We start from the raw sequence: 21842 nt of genomic DNA on the forward strand, positions 1-21842 counted from the left end.
AACAAGACAGCCATTTTGCAGGGCAACAACAAATAAGTTAAATAAGTTTTGTGACGTCACTCCTCCTCCTCCTCCTAGCCTGTCATATTAAAAAAAAAAATTAGTATGGGTGAAAAAAAAAGCCGTACTTGTTTGTAATAGTTTAAAATAAACGTGTATGGACCCAAAGTTTAGCATTAACTTACTATCTAGTTATTAGAAATGGATACTTCACGTATATTGACGAAAATTCAAAAGGCGGCATGGTGCACGGTAAACTGTACAGTCTCTATTGAGAATAACAAAATGAGCATCTTTCGAGTTGTTACATATAGTTTGGTTTTACGATGAAGGTACTTTGTGGAACAACCTAGATATTAAGAATTTGGATCTATATTTATCTTTGCAAGTAAGAAAAATATATGCAATGCATTTTGGAAAAACCAGAAACTTATTTATCTTAAGAACGAAGAGGTGCTGCTAAAAAGCTGCTTCAGGACAGCGCTGCAAAATGATCGAACCAATCAACCAAGTGTGTTGGTTTTAAGGAGACATACCATATATCTGCGACAAAAATATTGGAGCATTTTGTTAGATTTACCTTAGTAGGGCAATTAGTAGGCATTCAGTAAGGCATATTTTGCAGCCTTTGGTGGCTTTTTCAACAAAAATATTGTTAAAAGATATACTGATCATTTTCTTCATATATTATGTGCCACGGTTGTCAACCCTTCAAACTTTAAAACAATTACTCAAAATGCATTTTTCTTAAAAAAAAAATAGACATAAGCAATCGTTCATTTAGACAGTCTAAATGAACGATTGCTTAAAATCAACTTATTCTCTACCTTTTGACACCCAACCAATGCTGTTAGTTCTAATATGAACTGTGTAGATAGCTAATTCTTTATTACATAGCCCCAAAATATAAAACCGAATACAATCTGATTTTAGCTTAAACATTTTAGAATGTCACTTAACAAACCAAGCCTATGTTTTTCCACAAGACAATAATTGCGAAACTGCATCAATGCCTAGCATTGTTGTTCTGCAATCGTTGGATAACTGAACCTTCCCAATCCTGAAATATAAGCACTGGAAACAAAAAAAGATGAACCAATTACCACAACTTTAAAACCAAGGGTGTACTTTGCTTTAGGGCAGGGGGAAATACCCCCCCTCCCCCTTCCAAGGATTTTAAGAAAATTACGACGCTGTTTAAAACCCCTCATCCTTGAAGATCTTACAATAGAACGTAATCCCCGAGTAAAGAAACTTTTAAAGCCTGCTAGTGTATGGACTGTGACACCTCATTGCCGTGCTTCTATAAAATCCAAATGAGCGTGTAATTTGGTAGGGAATGTAGGTGGAACTCAGGAAGTGGTGGACACCACTGAGAATCCATCCGTTTTTTTTTTATCTTGACCAAAAATTAACTTTCCCCTTAGTTTCGAGCAAATAATAGGTCAGGGTTGAAGATTATGTTCCTGAAAATCACCATTCTTACGTTCTATTACTCCAGGGTAATTACCGTATAAACTTCAAATAAAAGGTAAAACGCTCTAAACATATAGAAAATACGTTTACGTGAGTCTTGGAGGTGCCTAGGGCCTAAGTTCTGTCTCGGCATACATACATACAGAAAACTTGAATGTTATTTTCAAACAAATCGCAGGTATGCTAAATTTTCTGCTAAAAAGAAGGCAGTGAGATGGGTAGGGTTTTTCAAGAGAAACCACCTATTTTCTTACTGGATTCTTGCTGTTTGAAAGCACTAAATTTTCAATTCCATCGAGGTGCAACATGTCAATTGCGAGAAAGCAATAGAAAGGGTGGGGATGCTTGTTGATGATAAATCCACTTCACACATTCACAACACAGTACATAATTATACAGAAATATTAACTTATCCTCTTCATTGAAAGGCTTTGGGACTTACCGAGATCGGGCTAATAGCGTGCGACTTGCTTAACTTTGAGCAGAAAGTCAGTGGTAGATGGACGGTACAGCATTTAAGATGCTCCACTTCGGTTATCCAATCCTGCCAGTTGAAAATATGACTTACCTACCTCTTTTACTAAAAGGTAGGTGGTGAGGAACGGTATCACATTGCCAAAAATAATACTGTTCCTCACTTATTAAGAAGTGGACCAGTAATGTCACAAGTAACAGAGCACACATGCCCTGTTAATTTTAAGTTAGTTTTAGTACGAACTAGGGGTTAGCATATTTCGAGAAGTCATATTCCACTTTTTTTTCGGTGTGTACCACAACAAAGCCCTTGAAAATTTCAATGACTTAGAGGAGCCCCATTTCAAAAAAACTGGTTTAACGTGCCATTATTAGCTCTAAAAACTGATCAGCAGTAAAAAAAATTCTTAGTTCAAAAGTTATCTTGCCGTGGACCAAGCTCTGAACATATCAACTAATAAATTAGCTTAGGAAAACTACTTCTTTAGCAATGAAAAAATACTTCAGTTTAGTAAGCATTAGGAAGGACTATTAACTGGCTAAAGTTGGATAGTAGTATGAATCTGGAATTCGATTCTTTTGATGAGAATATGCGAAATCAGACAAAAGAGAAGTGTGGTAATATGGGAATTGGCCCCAATATATTCAGAACTACTCAAGTCACTATGCGTTATCATTGTTCTGATGATTATAAACCTTTTCTAAATATTAACAAGCCAAGTCGGATACGAATCGCCCCTCAGAGAAATATCTAAGGATTGTCAGAGGCCCATCTGACAAATTATAAACCAAGTTCACCTTTATCCTCAATAGATACCACTCAAAAATATACAATAGAATGCGTTCAGTCTGTAATGGGTGGGTTTTTTCCTGCAGGCTTTTCCCTATTAAATTCCAAACTACTAGTTCTCTCCATGTTGCAGATATTGCAACATAAGAAATTAAATAGTTGATCCTTGCCTAGTATAACTTAATGAAGCATGCATAGTTCATTCTGCAAAACTAAATTTTAAAGTGCTTCACACTACTTAATTCCACCATCAAACAGTTCGTGGTAACGAACTGTGGTAAGAAGCGACCCGGCTCAATAGTAGACGAAACTCTAAAAAACGGAATTTAGATGCTAAGAGATGCATCAAAAGAATCGAATCTTCATGCTGATTTTGAATTTATAAGTTTCATCAAATTTAGTCCTTGTCATGAAAAATTACGAGCCTGAGAAAATTTGCCTTATTTTGGAAAATAGGGGGAAACACCCCTAAAAGTCATAGAATCTTAACAAAAATCCCACCATCGCATTTAGCGTGTAAGAGAACCCTACACAGAAAATTTAAAACTCCTATCTAGAAAAATGTGGAATTTCGTACTTTTTGCCAGAAGACAGATCACGGGTGCGTGTTTATTTGTTCTTTTTTGTTTGTTTTTTTTTCCTCAGGGGTCACCGCATCGACCAAGTGGTCCTAGGATGTCTCAAAAGGGCTCATTATAACGGAAATGAAAAGTTCGAGTGTCCTTTTTAAGTTACCAAAAAAATTGGAGGGCACCTAGGACCCCTCCCACGCTCATTTTTTTCCAAAGTCAACGGACCAAAATTTTGAGATAGCCATTTTGTTCTGCATAGTCGAAAACCATAATAACTATGTCTTTGAGGATGACTTACCCCCCACAGTTCCTGGGGGAGAGGCTGCAAGTTGAAAACTTTGACCAGTCTTTACATACAGTGATGACTATTGGGAAGCGTAAAGACGTTTTCAGGTTTTTTTTTGGTTTGGGGTTGGGGTTGAGGGGAGGGGGCTTTGTGGGAGGATCGTTCCTTGGAGGAATATTTCATGGGGGAAGAGAAATTCAATGAAATTGGCGCAAGATTTTCTATCATTACTATAAAAAAAAAAACAATAAAAAAATAAACATGAAAAAGTTTTATTAATTGAAAGTAAGGAGTAGCATTAAAACTTAAAACGAACAGAGACTATTACGCATATGAAGGGTTCTAAAAATACTTTAGCATAAAGAGCGAGGTATTTAGGAGAAGATAAATACCTCGCTCTTTATGCTAAAGTAATTTTAGTAATTTAAATTATTTATTCTACGGCCTTTCTGATTCAGGAGTTATTCTTAAAGAATTGGAACAAAATTTAAGATTCAGTGTAAAGAGCGAGGTATTAGCGAGGGGACAAACCCCCTCATATACATAATAAAAACATAAGAATATAAAAGTTTGTTACGTAAGATAATTCTTAAGTTACGTTTAATTTTTACTAATATAAACGTTCGTTAAAAATTAAAAGTTCTAGTTGCCTTTTTAAGTAACCAAAAAATTGGAGCGCAACTAGGCCTCCTTCCCCACCCCTTATTTCTCAAAATCGTCTGATCAAAACTAAGAGAAAGTCTAAAACTAAAAGCAAAAAACTAAGAGAAATAATTTGAAAATCAAATATTTGTGCAAGGGGGATATTAAATAGATTAAATAAATCATCAAGATATTGGAAAGAAGTTTAATCCTTTGGTAGATAGCAGCACATAAATACTTGTAAGCGTTATGTATTCTCTTGTAAGTAGGACTATTTATCTTTAATACCAATTGATAGAGGCTTCACTCTTGCTTTTTTCGTGCAAAGGTGTCTATGTGTCAACGTACGACACCTCTTGAAACAGCCTTCGCTCAATAGTGAGCAGGGATAATGATGTCTGTCGTGGCAGATTGAAGATCCTAAGTAGTTTTTCACCCGAAAAAGGGTGAAGAAGGATACTTCTCCTGTACAGTTTGTGGCAGACACACTAAGAACCTATTTTCAAGGCCATGTTAATGTTTGGATAGATGTCAACTGCATAAAAACGACGCAATATCTTGCTAACGTCAGTTAGAGTCGTTTTTTTTTCTTCGGTACTTTGTGCCAAGAAGACTTTCAAATATAACAATTTATCGGAAATCAAAGGCCCAAAATCGTTGGGATTACAATTCAATAGCTCACTTGCACACTTCGTGAATTCTAAGGTGTGATTTGCACAACGCATTCTATTGTATATTTTTGAGTGGTATCTATTGAGGATAAAGGTGAACTAAGACTCTGTCAAAGTTAAAAATACTGTCGGGATTGGTATCCGTAAGTGAAAGAGCATCCGGTATAAGGATTAAATATTTCTCGCAAATCCAGGCTTATGGAGCCAAGCATGTTGTATATGTTCATACCTTTGCTGGGAAGTCAGCCTGTATTTATCCAAAATATTAATAGAATTGCTAATGACAAGGATTTATATAATATTAGAAGACATCTTCTCAATCTTAAGATTAAAGGAAATGAGGTTTATTTTCAACATTTTTCAAGTCATAAAGGCATCAAATATAATGATATGGCTGATTCTCTAGCAGCAAAGGATTCCATGTTAATTCCTAGTCCTTCCTCTGACCTCAGTCACGAGATATTACCAGGCAAAGATCCAAAATTAATCACAGTAAATTAATTTTATCCCCATTTCATACAAGATTAAATACAATGCTATGTTACCAGCTGAAATCAGGGGCCCTACTTCTAAATAGCTTGTTATTTAATTAGAAGCTATATCATTCCCCTTTATGCCGAGTCTGCTTTTCAGCAGACAAAACAGTCCAGCATATATTATTTGATTGCTAGGCTCAGAGTGAGGAGACTATTGCTCTTAAGCGTTTCTGCTCCTTGGTAAGATACCAAATACTTATACAGCTATCCTAGATTCTAACCTGCCATGGGAATTTGATCGTAAGATATTTAAGGCAGCAATTGATATCTTAAAGAAGAGAAATATTGTTTAATAATGACTAAAGTTTGAAGAAGTCAATTTTTAAAAGGTTTATCTATAGTTTTTGATTGTGCAAAAGAGAGCGGGAATGAGTAGGAAGAGCCGTATTGGTACCGGCCGGCCTAGTGGCCTTAAGCTGCTGGGGACAGGTAGCTCAGGTACTCGCACTTCCCACAATCAACAACAGTGTATTATTGTTCATAATTGCATATTTTCATTGTTTGCAGACTGGAGGAGAATAGCGCTTTTAGTGGCTAGTTTTTCTGGAGAAGAAGTCAAAGAGATGAAAGGACTCGCTGTTAGTCCATATACCTTCCTACAATTTTTGGAACTGGAACTACCTTTTCTGTGACTAGCTAGCTAATTGTTTGCACATGTGCGCTTTTAAATCACTGAAATAAAATGCAACGTTTCCCAAGAACTTGAGACGGAACAAAATAATGTTATGCTCATGCTCAAAATTTAAGAGCAACCTCTAGTGGGTTATTATGTACTGGGTGTATATGAAGATGTGTATCTACGTTATATGTGGTTAGAGAGATCAGCCTTGATTCAAACATCAGTTTTCTTGGTGTTAAAAGAATTTACTCAAATAGACAAAAGAGGAGACTACATTTTTCTACCTTAATCTTAATGATTTTGCATTTGCAGTGACGAGGGATTTTCTGTTAGCCTCGCTAACAAAAATGGAACCTTACCAACATTATGCATTCCAATACAACAATGATTACAACGTGCCAAATAAAAAAAATTAGAAGTTCTTCGAAAATGCCTAAATAAAAAAATTAACTCTATTAATTTGGTGAAGAGTCGTGTGGTAGTGAATGATCTATCGGATCATTTTTCAGTCTTCTATGTGTTCAACTCTAAGAAAATCTGGACCAAGAAGAAACTTACTATAACCTCAGTTGTCATTAAATTTGTTTAGGATAAGCTAACCTTCCTTAGATCTTGGCTAGTAGATGCCATGAAATATTTGTAACAAAAATAGGGATTTTTCCTCCTTTTATGAAAATGCAGAAACTTCTGTTGTCGATGAATGTATAGCATCCTCTTTTGGTTCCACATCTAAGTGATTTATCCTCCTGAATCCATGGATGACCCCCGGCCTTCTTAGAAGTTGAAGAAGGAAAAACGACATTTGGAAGTTGTATATGAGTTAAGAAATGAACACCTGGTTCATGGCCCAGTTGTTCACGGTGAAATGAAAATTCGAGAACCATTTATCTCCCATTTCTTAACTCTTACGTTATATAAGTAATTGCTTCTTCCGTAAGGTTCTATCCTTTAAATTCTAGTAGTAGATCGTATCATAGTTCAAATTGCTTGAAGTCAATTTCCCCGAAGCTAGTTTCAAACAGTTCGTGGTAACGAACTGTAGTAAGGAGCGGCCCAGCTCAATAGTAATCAAAACTCTAAAAAATGGAATTTTGATACCAATAGCTAAATAAAAAAGAATACCATTTTAATGCTGATTCTAAATATATAAGTTTCATCAAGTTTATTCTTACCCATCAAAAGTTACGAGGCTGAGAAAATTTGCGTTATTTTAGAAAATATTGAGAAACGCTCCCTAAAAGCTATAGAATCTTAACGAAAATAACACCATCAGATTCAGGGTATCAGAGAACCCTAATGTAGAAGTTTCAAGCTCCTACCTACAAAAATCTGGAATTTTGTATTTATTGCCAGAAGTGTGTTTATTTTATTTTTTTTCAGGGGTGATCGTATCGACCAGGGGTCCTAGAATGTTGTGAGAGGGCTCATTCTAACAGAAATGAAAAGTTCTAGTACCCTTTTGAAGTGAAAAAAATGGAGGGTGCCTAGGCCCCCTCCCACGCTAATTATTTTCCCAAAGTCAACGGATCAAAATTCTGAGATAGCCATTTTGTTCCGCGTTGTCGAAAAACCATATAACTCTGTATTTGGGGACGACTTACTCCCCACAGTCCCTGTGGGAGGGGCTACAAATTACAAACTTTGACCAGTGCTTATATTTAGTAAAGGTTATTGGGAAGCGTGCAGACGTTTTCAGGGGGATTTTTTGGTTGGCGGAGGAGTTGAGAAGAGGGGATATGTTGGGGGAACTTTCCATGGAGGAATTTTTCTTGGGGAAGAAAATTTCCATGAACTAAGCTCAGGATTTTCTAGCATTATAAAAAAAAAAAAAAAACAATGAAAAAATAGATATGAAAAAGTTTTTTCAACCGGAAGTAAGGAGCAGCATTAAAATTTAAAAAGAACAGAAATTATTACGTATACGAGGTTCTCACCTCATCCTAATACCTCGCTCTTTACGCTAAAGTATTTCTAGAAATTTAAACACTTTATTCTACGGCTTTAGTGATTCAGGGGTCATTCAATTGGGACAAAATTTAAGCTTTAGTGTAAAGAGCGAGGTACTGACGAGGGGGTGAACCCTCTCATGTATGTAATAAAAACATGAGAATACGAAAGTTCGTTACGTCAGCTAATTTATAGGTTGCGTATATCTTTTACTAATAAAAACATTCGTAAAAAATTAAAGTTCTAGTTGCCTTTTTAAGTAACCAAAAAAATCAGTGGGCAACTAGGCTTCCTCCCCCGTTCATTTTTTTTCTCAGGATCATTCGATCAAAACTGAGAAAGCAATTTAGCCAAAAAAATAAATAAATATGCAAATTTCGTTTTAATTATTCCTCTGCGGCGAGCCAAAATCTAAACATGCATTGATTCAAAAACATTCAGAAAATAATTTAAAGAAAAACAAGTTTTTTTAACTGAAAGTAAGGAGCGACATTAAAACTTAAAACGAACAGAAATTAGTTCGTATATGAAAGGGGCTGCTTCCTCATCAACGCCCCGCTCTGTACGCTAAAGTTCGCTCTGTACGCTAAAGTTTTTTACTGTTTTAAAAAGCAAAGTTGAGAGAAAGAGTCAAACTTTAGCGTAAAGAGCGGGGCGTTGATGAGGAAGCAGCCCCTTTCATATACGAAGTAATTTCTTTTCGGTTTAATTTTTAATGTCGCTCCTTACTTTCAGTTAAAAAAACTTGTTTTTGTTTATTTAATTTAAAGATAAGATGAGTAGACTTGTTATAAGACGAAAGCATGTATTTTTTGGGATGGAGGGGCAATGATGGATCCATATCCGGATTCATGGGACATAGGGTATATAATAATCTTTTTAAACATTAATGAGGGGGCTGCTGTCCCCCTCTTTCAATTTCCCTGGAACTAGTTTCTAAAGATAAGATGCAGACTTGTTTTTAGACTAGAAGGCAGGGATGGGTCTCTAGCATTTTTACTGGGGGGACAAGAGGGGTCCACATCCGGATAATCAAGGGGTATTGGGTATATAATCGATTTTTTCTCCATATTATTGGGGACCTACTATCCCCCCTGCAATTTACTTGAAGCTAGTTTCAAAGATGGGATGAGTAGACTTATTATTGGACTAAATCCATGGGCGAACCTTCAGGATTTCTATTGAGGGGGGGGGGGCAAGAGGTGTCCGTATTCAGATAGTCATGAGGCATGGGATATATAATAAATTTTTTCTCCACGGGGAAAATCCCCCCCAACAACACCCCTACTTCAAGGTTCAGTGCAATTAGGTCCTGATTGTATACACTATAAAAAAGTAAAATTGATTCTTCCTTCAATTATTTCTTCCTTGTCAGTTCTTGTAAATATGTCATTCGATAATGCAAGTTTCTCAGTTCTCTTATGGGAGCTGAAATGATTGTTTTATTCAAATGTGTGACCGAGAGTGATCTAACTGATAATTGGTTGACATCTCTACTTTCTGTATTTAGCTACATTTTCTAAAAATGTATCTTATCTCTTTTTTTAGAATCAAAGATTTTTTTCATGATGTTGAATTTGGTTTCCGAGAAAAGCACTCAACACCTCTTGGATGTACTACTCTTTTAAGTTTTCTACATTCAGCTCTTGACTCCAGTTTGACTCTTGTCGCTATATTTCGGGACCTCAAACAGCTTTCGATTCCTTTACCCACCAATATATGCACTTTCAATAATCTCATTACGGTGATAGAGAGAATGCTAGCGGTTAATTTCATTTCTCTTCGTCTGGAATAAATACCGTGTTGGTCCCCGTTCCCACCCACCGTCTCAAGTAGACGGTATCACCCGGAATATATCCATGCCCACAAGTGAATATCTTTATGAGATGAGGACAGTCTAGTTGCTTTCATTGACGAGTTTTCTCAATAAATCCCGTGATTCGCAAGTCTGGTTTATAGGTATTTTTCTCGATGATGATATCTCCTTCATGCATCGTATTAGTTTAATTAAAATGAAGTTATCGAGGTTTTTTTGATGTATCGAGAAAGCTGGAGTATATTTTTCCCAGATTGATTATAAAGTGAATGTCAACCCAATTATCTGAATGTTAACTTCATCTTCCCTTCTGATACCACTCTCTAGGATAGATGATACAGAAAACAACATTTTGAAAATAATAGTTATGTGTACAAGTCGTTTCTGGACTTGAAGTTGCTTTATATTTTTCATTGGGGTGTTTGGTTTTTCTTCAATTGTGATCATGTTCCTGTTGCCTTCAGCACTAGTCCATCTCTCGTTTTTATCATTCTACGTGCCATTTTTTGAATTTTTTAACAATCAAATTCCCTTTAACCCATCAGTTAAATCATATTCTAATCCTCTAGCTACTTCTCGTGTGGCTGGAACGCTACAGTTCAGTCTGCTGAGAAGTGTAACTGGTTTGGTGCTTTGAAAAGAAGTATAAAATCTTGTAATATGTCTTAATATTAACTTAATTTTTTTCGGTACTTTTTTGCGTTTGTTTCTTTCATTTATGGTTTTTTCATTTTTTTTTCGATCTGATTGAGGCATGTTAGAAATGCTTGTTTCATTAATTCAGGGCATTACTTGAGCTTGGTTTTTGGTGGGTAGTCAGTAAAAGGTGGCTGTCTGTCCTCTTCATTTTTTTTTAATATGTGTTTTATTGTTTTTTTCTTTCTTGCTGCATTCCAGAGCCTTGCCGAGCGTAAACAATGCTGTATGTATATGTATGCTATTTAATTAAAGTATGGAGATTTCATTTTAATAGGCATTATTTTTAAATTGTCAATCAGGATCATTTGGTTTCTGATAATACAAAAAAATCATACATTTCTATGCTTGAATCCTGAAGGTTAATGAATATAATAATAGACAATGTTGAGAAAATAGTATCGCTAAAAAATGAGGAATGCTTTCATGGTAATGCTTTATTATTTTCCAATTTAAAGGGAAAGTAAAACAGTTGATTTTGAGCCAAATCGGGTTACTCTTAGGATCTATCCGGAGTGTGACCGTTAATGTTCTGGCGTGATGTAAACAAGTATTGCTTCGCTTTCATTATCACTTTCTTTTCATCTCTTTAAAAGTAAACGTATTTAGAATTTGATTAACTTCAAACTTTTTATCTAAGCTAATCGGCCCAATGAAAGCACCAAGTGAATCACTCCAGCTGCTTGGCATGCTCAAAGAGCACAATGGTTGGGTCACACAAATCCCCACTAACCCAAAGTTCTCCGACATGGTATTGTCTGCATCAAGAGGTAAGAGTTAAGGTTACCCTTTTTCAGAATATGGTTGTATTTGGGGTTATTTTAGTAGTAGTTCCACCATCTATGACTTTGCCTTGATGTTTACCACAAATGTTTTTTACGCACTCCAGGCTATATTATTGCATTCCCCTTGGATATCCATGGGGTACCTCGCCTGGATTCTCTGAGTAATGACTATAAATGAGATTAAAAATGAGTTAGAGCCTTTTTAGTTTGAAAATTCTGAGTGTACCAAAAATTCAAATATACTAAGACAAAACAACAATTTCAATATTGAAGGAAAACAAAAAGAATCAGATGAAGGTGTGACAAAGAGGAACGAAAAAACAATTATAAAAAAGAAAAGTATAAAATCTCAAGAGACCTTAATAGAGCTAGGAAGTGAAGAGAAAACCACCCTCAATGTGGACCTTGCAATGAAAAATGAAGTTTTAAATGCAATTTAACCTTTTCAGAAGATTGGCGCAAGCAAATTAATGCTGAAGTTTGGGAAAAGATTTCACGAGAAAGAATTTCATTGCATTACGTTCTCTAAAGCTACCAGTTAAGAGATGACTAGGAATTCCAGAAACGAGGATCAATTCATTTATTTAAATTATTAATGACAGAGAAGAAAACAGAGTTAAAATACGTAAACAATTTTTCTCACAATTTTGAAATTTTTAAGGGGAAAAAATAGTCATTCACGACACCTTTACAGATGTTGACAAATATGCAATGACAAGAATGACATCTAATGTGTCTGATAAAAAAGGAAGAAATCCAAAACCAAGTAAAATAGATAGAACTATAAATATTGATCATATACAAAGCTACAACCCCAGTGTCGCATATTATAGAAGAGAATATACCTCAAATAAGAGCGTATCTTCCTAATGACACGACAATTCAAAGGATGCACAATAATTTTTAAATTCCAATCGAAGTTTTAGTTGCTTTTATGATTTCTATAAAAAAGTTGTATATGTTAGGAATACATTATTTTCAAGGTAAACTATGAAGAATTTAAGGAGCATGATCCAAACCACAACGAAGATAATCTAAAAGAAGCCACTCTACATTACATTTATTAGAAATGTCACATGGTAAAGACTGAACAATCAGAAAATTTTGTTTCAAAAACATGCAAAAACAAACTCTAGACAAATTATATTTTTGGGATGATCTTCAATAAGTCATCATGTTACCACCCATGGATTCCTTTAGAGAAGCCGTGTTTACTATAGAAATTGTAGAATTTAGTAAAATATTTGTGACACTTGGCACTCTGGCAAAACCCAAAACATTAACTGAATTGGGGTTTGAAGCTATTAGTGGAAGAATAAAAGAAGAGACCTTAAATTATACATATGCCTTTTTTTGTTGGATACCGAACATATTTGCCTTTGGGTCCAAGGTAACAAGTTAATAACTGTTCAAGGTAAAGCAAAAATTAGAAGTTTTTTAGCTTTATAGTTTACCTGGTAAACTATTGTGATGAAGTTTTCTTGGCCAAAAGTTGAGATTTTTTTACATTGAACATAGTCACACAATCATGGCCACCGATTTCTTTCATTTTCAGGTTGAGCTCTCAGTGAAGCATTTCGGAGTGTGTGATTTTATTGATTTCATCGAATTTTCTAAAGGAGCCAATATTCTAGGAAAGTAGAAAAAACTTCATGGCCACTGAAAATATTTTTTTATGTCAGGCTTATACTTTAAAAATTAAAGAGAGAGATAGCGACGAGAGTTTACCTTACCTGAGGGTTTAATAGAAATAACAGGGAAAAGAGGACACGCATTCTTTTCCATTCGACTGAATATGAAGGTACTACTGTGAAGACGATGAACTTAAAAAAAAAAAAAAATTAAAGAAGCTGACGGCACCAAGAAATAGAGAGAAAGTCTGAGATTTCAAAAAAGGAAATGAGAAAAATATTGTTGGATTTGATTGATTGAATATTGTTGAAATTGCTGGATTAATCAGCTCGACTGAATATGAAGGTACTAGTGTGTATGCGATGAACTTTGTTGTCGGCACCAATAAATAGAGAGAAAACCCGAGGAAAGGAGAAAAATATTGTTGAGAAACCAGGTCTGTTCATCTCATCCAACACTCGGGGTACTAAATGAACTTTCTGAAACCAAATGAGCCGGACTTAATCAACTACTTTAAGTAAAAGAATATTGTTTCTGGGACATGAATGTTATATCACAGAAAAAATACTCCTTCACTGTTAATATTTTCTATGTTACTGAATAATTAAGCTGATCAGTTTCTTGCGTTCTCAATATTTATTATACAGTTACTGGATGGTATTAATAAATTGATGAATGTCTTTTAACCTGAGTAATTTGAACATTAAGAGTCTTAACTTCTTTGATGAGAACCAGGGCTTTTAGATATGTATATGTAGTGCCAAGCAATTCTAAGATAAAAGATTCTAGATCCTTTTTTTTATTAATATTATTATTTTATAGCTTTTTTTTAAAGGCACGGGTAAATTTATACAGCTAAATTTAGCATCCCTATATGTAAAGCTAATTTGAAAATGAAAAACTCTGGATGCCAGCTTGATAAATAGTTTTTCTTGAATCCTGAAAAATTTTAGTTTTGGGGTCAAGGACCCTCTTTCTTATGGTGGCAGTGTTATCAAACATCTTATTAGCAAAGAGCTTGACGGAGACGGCTGACATATTTTAAGAGACTGCAAAATACTTTTACTCACTTTGATAAAAAACGCTGCCACTTGCCATTATTTACGAGCGTTGTTTGCATCAATTCTTTATTATTTAGAAGTTTCTTTATATTTTCCAGTTTGTTTCTTTCGTTCCGTTTTCGTTCCTTTTTCGTACTCTCATTCCATTGTTCTATGTTTTTAAGCAGGCAAAAATAAACTTCTTGTGAAAATGGGCCACGGACGTAAACCATTTGTATTAAAACCACATTTTTTTTTACCATAGAGCTAATAGAAAGTAAACTCTTTGACCGGACTCTGAAGCAGCTTAAAAAAAATGCCAAAATACTTTATGAGAAATAAACATTATGCGTATATACACCCTTCACTAGGCACCTCCGGAGTTTCACATTCGCAAATAGACACAAATACGCAAACAGAACATTCTATACAGAAGATAAATATATCTCAATATTTATTTATATGGTGATGAGAAGCAGCCTCCAAGTGATATCATTTGTTACTTGTGTCCTTTTAGTTTGAATGTCCATACACTCAAAAAGACCTTTCTCAGTTATCAGACAGGCTGCCATCAAACGAAGAAAAAGAAGAAAAATTAAATAGGCTGATCGTAATTATTCCTGTACACGTGCGTGCATGGTTTTAAATGATGTAAGCAATGAGTCAAAAATGAGGGGATGATCTGGCGAATAGAGATCCTAATTTCTCGAGTAAAAGAAATGATTCACACTTACGATTTTTGGCAATGTTTTTCTACTGACTATTTACGCTAGATCAATTTTTTTCAATCCACATTCCTTCCAAAGTCCGCAGTTCCAAATCCGTTCTACATTCCGCAAATAGACATAAATACACAAAAAGACCATTCTATATACACAGAAGATAAACATATCTCATTCTTATGTATATGGTGATGAAAAGCAGCCTCGAAGTGATATCATTTGCTACTTGTGTCCCTTTAGTTTAAATGTCCATACACTCAAAAAGAACTTTCTCAGTTATCTCTTATTCTCAGTATCTATAAGCAGAGTTACAACCAGAATTTGAAATAATTTAATTAACCGAATTTAATGAGCACAACATTTAGGTATTTCCCTTTGTCTTTGACTGCAAATAATCCTGATAAACTTTCGCTTGGCTTTCATATTTCTTTAATAGTTTCTTCTTTAGTCCTTTGGAGATCTCTTTCCCTTCAGCGTCATGAGTCAGAAGTCCCTGAAAATAGTTTTATTTGTTAATATATGGCTATACTAAATCTCAAGCCACACTTGCCTAGTTAAACTTCCTAACAATTGACAATTGGGTGGCTCAATCCTAACAGATGACTAGAAAGAAGTCACAAATGATCAGGATTTCGCTATTTATTTTTGAGTGGTATCACTCGAGGATACCAAGTGCTACAATTTAGCAACTTAGTGCCGCATTAAAATTCAAGTTCAAAGTGCCTTTTAATACCAATATACTTCCATTTATAAACAAAAATATTCCAAAGGTCTCAATGGCGCGTTATTTGGGAAAAAACATAATATAAATAAATATGAAGTATATTCACTAGATTCCACTCACCAATCCCCATCCGAGTACAACCGGTTTCCGCACCACCTACCTTAAAAAAAAACCCACTTTGTTAGAGTACAAGAATTCAATTTGTAGAAGAATGGCAGTATAAACTTCCATTTTCTGACATTTTTGGCTAAATAAGACCATGATGAAAAAACAGATGTATGTATGCATTGGATTACCAACACTTCTTGACCACTAAAGTCCTAGTGTCGGCCAGTGTGATGCTACAGCTGAGTTCGAACTCTGGGAAGCATCATTACGAAGCTAATATCAAGCCCGCTGCGCCACCACAGGACAAAAAAAACTGTTTTTGTCCCAACGGATATATTTCAAATCCTTTCCGACTAAGTCTCGGAAGCCCTTTTCAGTTAAAACTTATAATATTTCACATACAATGCGTTGATTTTCCAGTCTCTGGCCAACTACCTTCTAGAATACCTTCCTTTTTTGGTTGTTTCATTTGACACGATGAGAGGACTCCATGAAGATAGGGATTGACTAGAAAAACAATGAATCACAACTGCCGTGCCTAAAGATCGTGTCTTGCATTTTAAACCTTCTGAGATGAGTGCCAAAAACCGTCTGCTACGTTTTTCTTGAAAGGAGGTTCGGCAGATCAATGCCGATTATGAAAGGGTCACTCACTCTCCGTCACCTACTGTACACCCTGGAGTGTCGCTTTTTCAGCCACATATGGCACCCTTCCGTCATACCATGCCACGTATGATAAACTTTGTGCCACGCGGGGTGTGTTTCTTTTGACATATTTTAGTTTTATTTAGAGCGATCAACCTATCGACTGTGGGAAGACGATTTTGTATTGACAAAGAAATGGTTATATTGGGTGATCAATTCTTAGTTTTATAATGGTTGGGTTAGGCCAGGTATTTAATATAATGCGTTCTGTAAGGCCCGCTTTACATAATTTTATGTTGTAGTTTCCGTAATTTTGTTATTAAAGTATTATATTTTCTACAATTTTTTGTATATTTCATTAGGATTAACCTAACTTCACTTGTGTGTACTGGCTAATACGGAAATACCCAACTTTTCCAAAAAAAGCGGACAGCCTCTCTTATGTAAGCATGGCCGCCCATAAGGAGGGGGAAGCAGGAGGACACCCATGCCATTTATATTTTACGTTTTTAAAGGGAAAATCGTGTGTTTGTACAATAAGGTGCTCTCTAATGAGAATAATAAAATTTATACGGATATTCAAGGATGTAGTGTTTTTCATAGCCCCTTCCTCCTAAAACTCAGCTTATGAGCGCTCATGTATGTTCGTCTTATTCAACTTACGTTCGTCTTAATTTTTGATGTTGCTCCTTATTTTTGTAAAAAAAAAACAGTTTTTAATTAATTTCTCGTCATTTTCAAATAATGCAGAACAATATTGCGCCCCTTCTAGCCCCCCACCCCTCCACGGAAGTCCTCCTTAGGAGATAAAACCCATTTGACAAAATTCCTAATTGGAAAGTTCCTCCTGCTTAAAATACCTTTGGATAATGCAATCCTCGCTGAAAAATCCCCCAGAAAACGTCCTGCGGACAGTTATGCTTGAAAATTGTCTATACTTTCATTTAAGAGAAATCTTGTATGGATTTAATTTCTTATCATTTTTCAAATCATGCAAAATCCACCTCTGTAGAAGGTTTATTGTATCCGACTTACGCGTTATCCCGACCCCACTAAAGAAGTTTGATGCCTTTGAAACCGGTTTCTCTGTGTTTTTCTGAGAGAATTACCTTAGCCTGAGTAAGATAAACTACTATATGGGTATATTTTAAATATTTAATATATAGAGTTGGTTAGGCTAGGTTATGATAGATGTTTAATATAATGCGTTCTGAGTGGCCTCCTTTTCATAATTCTCTGTTGTAGTTCCCATAATTTTGTTACTAAAGAATTATTTTTTCATTATATTTTGATATGTTTTATTACTATTGACCTAACTTCAGTTCTTCAGTGTGGTCGCGATAACACATATGTATCGATTTTATGTATTTGATTGAGGATTTCATGGAGAAGAGAAAGGGAGGGTTCAGGGCTCTAAGCCTGCTTGTTTAAATTTCCTAGGTGAACAGTTAGAGGTACTTACGTATTACAGCAAACACACTCAGGTTCCTGATCTAAATTTGGGCTATATCTTTGCACATTAGGGGGGGGGGAGGAGGGAGGAGTAAAGTGTAGCGGGTCTGCAACCAAATTGTGTTTTCTTGCAGAAAAAAATTATGCTGCATATTATTAAGTAAGAATTGTTTTCAAACTTTATGATGTCAAATTACTTTATCCCCCCAAAGTGCAAATATATAGCCCAAATTATATAAGTCTAATGCATTCTGTCACCCATCACTTGTCTTTGTGGCTATGAGATTGAATTCTACCCTTGTATGTATCAGAAAAGAATAAATGTAAAATAACTAGAACATATATGCAACCCTTTGCTCCTGAAAATGAATTCAGCAGCTGTCTATTTCAAACCATGCTCATAATAATTTGCCTCATTCTTAAATCAAAATAATCAAAAATAGCAGGCACTCGCATCTAATACTCTCCTCTCGTTTCGTTCTTCCGCCCTTAAGAATAGCATGGCTGAGGGGTCGCCACTTTATATGTGTACTTTGGACCTTTCTAAAGCTTTTGACAATGTAGTTCACAGTCAAGCTTTTTTTTTCCCCTTTTTGATATTGGTGTAAATCTTTCAATCATTTTTCTTCTTCGTTTTTGGTATGAGAATTCTTTCCTCCGAATAATTAAATCTGGATCTCCGTTTGTCCGTTTACGTCGAGGTGTCAAGCAGGGGGGGGTTTTATCACCTAGTATATTCAAAATTTGCATTTCTGGTATTTTAGATGAAATTAGATCAAATTATTTTATTGGACTATCAGATGTTTCTTATCTTGCTTATGCATATGACCTTTTACTTTTGTGTAAAAATAAGCAAGATCTCTCGTTTATGGTCTCAAAATTTTCACGTCTATTTTCAAATATTGGTCTTTCTCTTAATGTTGAGAAATGTGAATTTCAAGTTTTTAATGGTCCGACTTCCTCTAATGCTCCCTTAGCTTGTCGCGGTTTTTTCATACCCTTTGTTTCCGCCTTTCGGTGGTTGGGTATTACTGTTACGAATTCAATTTCTTGCCTACGGCAGTGCGCTGTTCGTGATGTTCAAAAGAAAATTCAAATAGGCTATTCTAAGATAGTTGCTAATCGAGGGAAGTATAATAGACGTGCACTCGGTAGACTATATGCTACATTCTGTGATCATTCTATCCTTTATCTTTCTGGTCTTTATCCCCTTCTAAAGAAAAAAGATGTTAATCAGATTCGGACTTTTTATTTCAGATATTGTAAATTTTTACTTTATCTCCCCCATGGTATAGCAATGGGAAGATAATTCATAAGTTTGATGTCCCTGATATAAGTGCAAAGTTGGCCCTCCTGCAGGGAAGCTTGTCGGAATCAGCTTTTTATCGTTTATCGCCTCATCATCCTTTGGTCCGTCATCCTTTGGTCCATTGTAGTTGTTTCCCTGTGTCCCACCTGTGAATATATATATAAATATATATATATATATATATATATACATATATATATATATATATATATATATATATATATATATATATATATATATATATATATATATATATATATATATATATATATATATATATATATATATATATACATTAATTGTAGATAAACATCAGTTATTATTTAGGACAAGTTCAAACAAAAAGTTGTATGATGAAAAAAATACTATACAATTTCAGATAAACCGTCGTGTAATCATTTAAGTTCGACGGGTGGAAAATTATCTTCCGATGGTGAAGATTATTAACTTTTTGCGTTTATAAAGCCTCCCTAGTGTAAAGCCGAAAAATTCGGGTCTGTGTTAACTGCTACTGACAACTCACTGCAGCGCCAAGCCGTCTGAGGGCAACACTGCTAAGCGGGTTCCTCAATCCCAATTTGCTTAAAGCCTCCCTTTTTAGACCTAACAAAGAAGTTCCGAATCCCCTTGTGATATCCTACCAACCAATTTGGGGACTGCCTCCTTTTCGGTTGGCCAAAAAGGATGATCTTTGGCAGTCTTGTTTCCTCGAACGTGTCTTAGCCATTTCAACCTTCCTCTCTTTATAGCCCTAGAAAGCGGGATAGAACCACACTTTTCATGTAGAATACTGTTTGAAATGCATTCAGTCGAGCAGGTTTTATAAAACAGTCCGTAGGTAATTTCTTTGGGATTTTTTTTTTCAGTATTTTGGAGCGCCCACGTTTCAGAACCATAATTGACCTAGATAAGTAATGTTGTCATTTTCATCGATCTTCTGGTTACCCAACGTCACCTTTTCACGTTTAATTATTCCCAGTCTAAGCGACTTAGTCTTCTTAACATTAATTTTCAAGCCTATTTTTTTGCCATGAGCTGTCAAAATTTCCAAAAAATCATTTTTTTTGCCAATATTTTCACCAAGGATGCTCGAGCCACAATTGTGATCTAAGTCTAGGAGATTTATACTTTCGCATTTGATTCCATGCTCTCCCATAGCCTTTTTCGTGTTTTTTAGGACGAAGTGCATCAAAATCATCCATATAAATGGGATGAAACGTAACTACTGATTTAATACGGAACCAGCTATCAACCTCATTCATGACCTTAACCGTAGCACTGTTATTCTGGTACATACCACTTATCACTTTGATGCAATTATCTGCCACGCTATACAAGATAAAACCTTCGCTATAGCTTTTCTATGGACTGAATCAAACACTTGATGGTAATCTATCAAACTAAGGACTAAAGGGGTTCGATGAGTCAGGCTTTATTCTGTCATTAATCAAAGAGTGAAAATTTGGACGACGCATCCTCTCCCCTTCCTAAAAACACACTGTTTAGCTCTTATGACTCTATTCACAGTATCTCTAAACATAAAAAGTATCATCATACTAAGTAATTTGCTTCGTAGAGAAACAATATAAAGACTCCATAATTACTACACCCATGTTTACCCCCTTTTTATTGAGGTTCGATCAAATCTTTTGTAAAATTGGTAGATTCTTCCCCTTTTTTTTAATAATATATTCATAATCTTCGACGATTTATCTCTAATTTTATGACCACTACTATATCTAATTAACTCTTTTACCAAAGTAACCGCACCTTTGGGGCTTGTTATTCTTTAATCCTTTTAGTACTGTCATCTCAAGATTTTTTTTCACAAAAAATTAACTATTTTTTCTATTTACTTTAAACTAGAAAATAAAATAATTTTATCAATTTTAATCACGGCGTAAAAATAGAGGACTTTCAAATTAATTTTCTTGTAGCATGGACTTTGTCTGGGTTAAATCAAACTCAAAGCGTCCATACATAGTTTTCTGATGTCTAGGTAAAAGTTCTTCATGTATGGAGGGAGGGGAGAGACCCTTTCTCCTAATTTTCGTAGCCAGTCGGTAAAAATCTTTTTTTATTGGATAAATAGACTCATGGACTCATATGATGTAAAACCAGTCGGTGAAAGTTATTGCTACCCAAAAAGTTTGTATAGAAAGTGTCACCCTAATTCCGATTTGTAGTTTTACCGATTGAAATTGGGCTCAAAAGAGCAGCAAAGAATCCTGAAAAACCCAATATACTTTATGATAAATCTCTCATCGAATAGAAGAGGCTCATTAAAGGAGCAAACGCCATGACTTTCACTGAATAGATTTACCTAATTCGGTGACTAGATCTTTACTTTAAGATTATGAGGATCCCAGGTTCGGTTCTGAAACATCAAATGTTGAATCATATTTGTTATATTAGGGTCAGGTTGTATTAGAAGGGTTCCTTCGCACACTTCCCCTCTAAAACAGTTAAAAAAGTGACTTATAGTACGAAAAGTGACCAAAATAATATCAGTCAAAAAGGTCAGAAGCACATATTCTCGAATTCTCAAAGACTTTATGCATCATTCTCAATTATTTATTTTTCTTTCTGCTTCTCTTTATCGTTTATTTCTGTTAGCTTTGCATATATAGGTACAATGGATCACAGCAAAATAGGAAGCTTTGATAGGAACGTTTTTTTTTACAAATTATCAAACTCTTCAAGAAAGGCGATGCAAAAATTTGTGACAATTGGAGGGGCATCAACTTGACGTCTGTGCCTAGTAAAATACTAGCCTCGGTCATATTACAACGCCTAAGAGCAGCCATAGACCCACACTTCAGGGAAGAGAAACACGGGTTCCTACCTACTAGGTATTGCTCCGACCTTATTTTCATTCTTTGACTGATGGTAGAAGAGTC

At 35.2% G+C, this 21842-nt stretch overlaps 1 long non-coding RNA gene across 1 annotated transcript in view; it reads right to left on the reverse strand.

The window, feature by feature from the left end:
• Positions 1 to 15019: 15019 nt before the first annotated feature.
• LOC136036037 (uncharacterized) overlaps positions 15020 to 21842 on the reverse strand; it is a 35492-nt gene continuing 28669 nt past the window's right edge. The window contains exon 2 of the long non-coding RNA XR_010619611.1: positions 15020 to 15197. This is a non-coding gene — a long non-coding RNA (uncharacterized LOC136036037). The remainder of the gene's footprint in view (positions 15198 to 21842) is intronic.

The sequence above is a fragment of the Artemia franciscana genome, chromosome 15 (genome assembly GCF_032884065.1).
Source record: "Artemia franciscana chromosome 15, ASM3288406v1, whole genome shotgun sequence".
NCBI lineage: Eukaryota > Metazoa > Arthropoda > Branchiopoda > Anostraca > Artemiidae > Artemia > Artemia franciscana.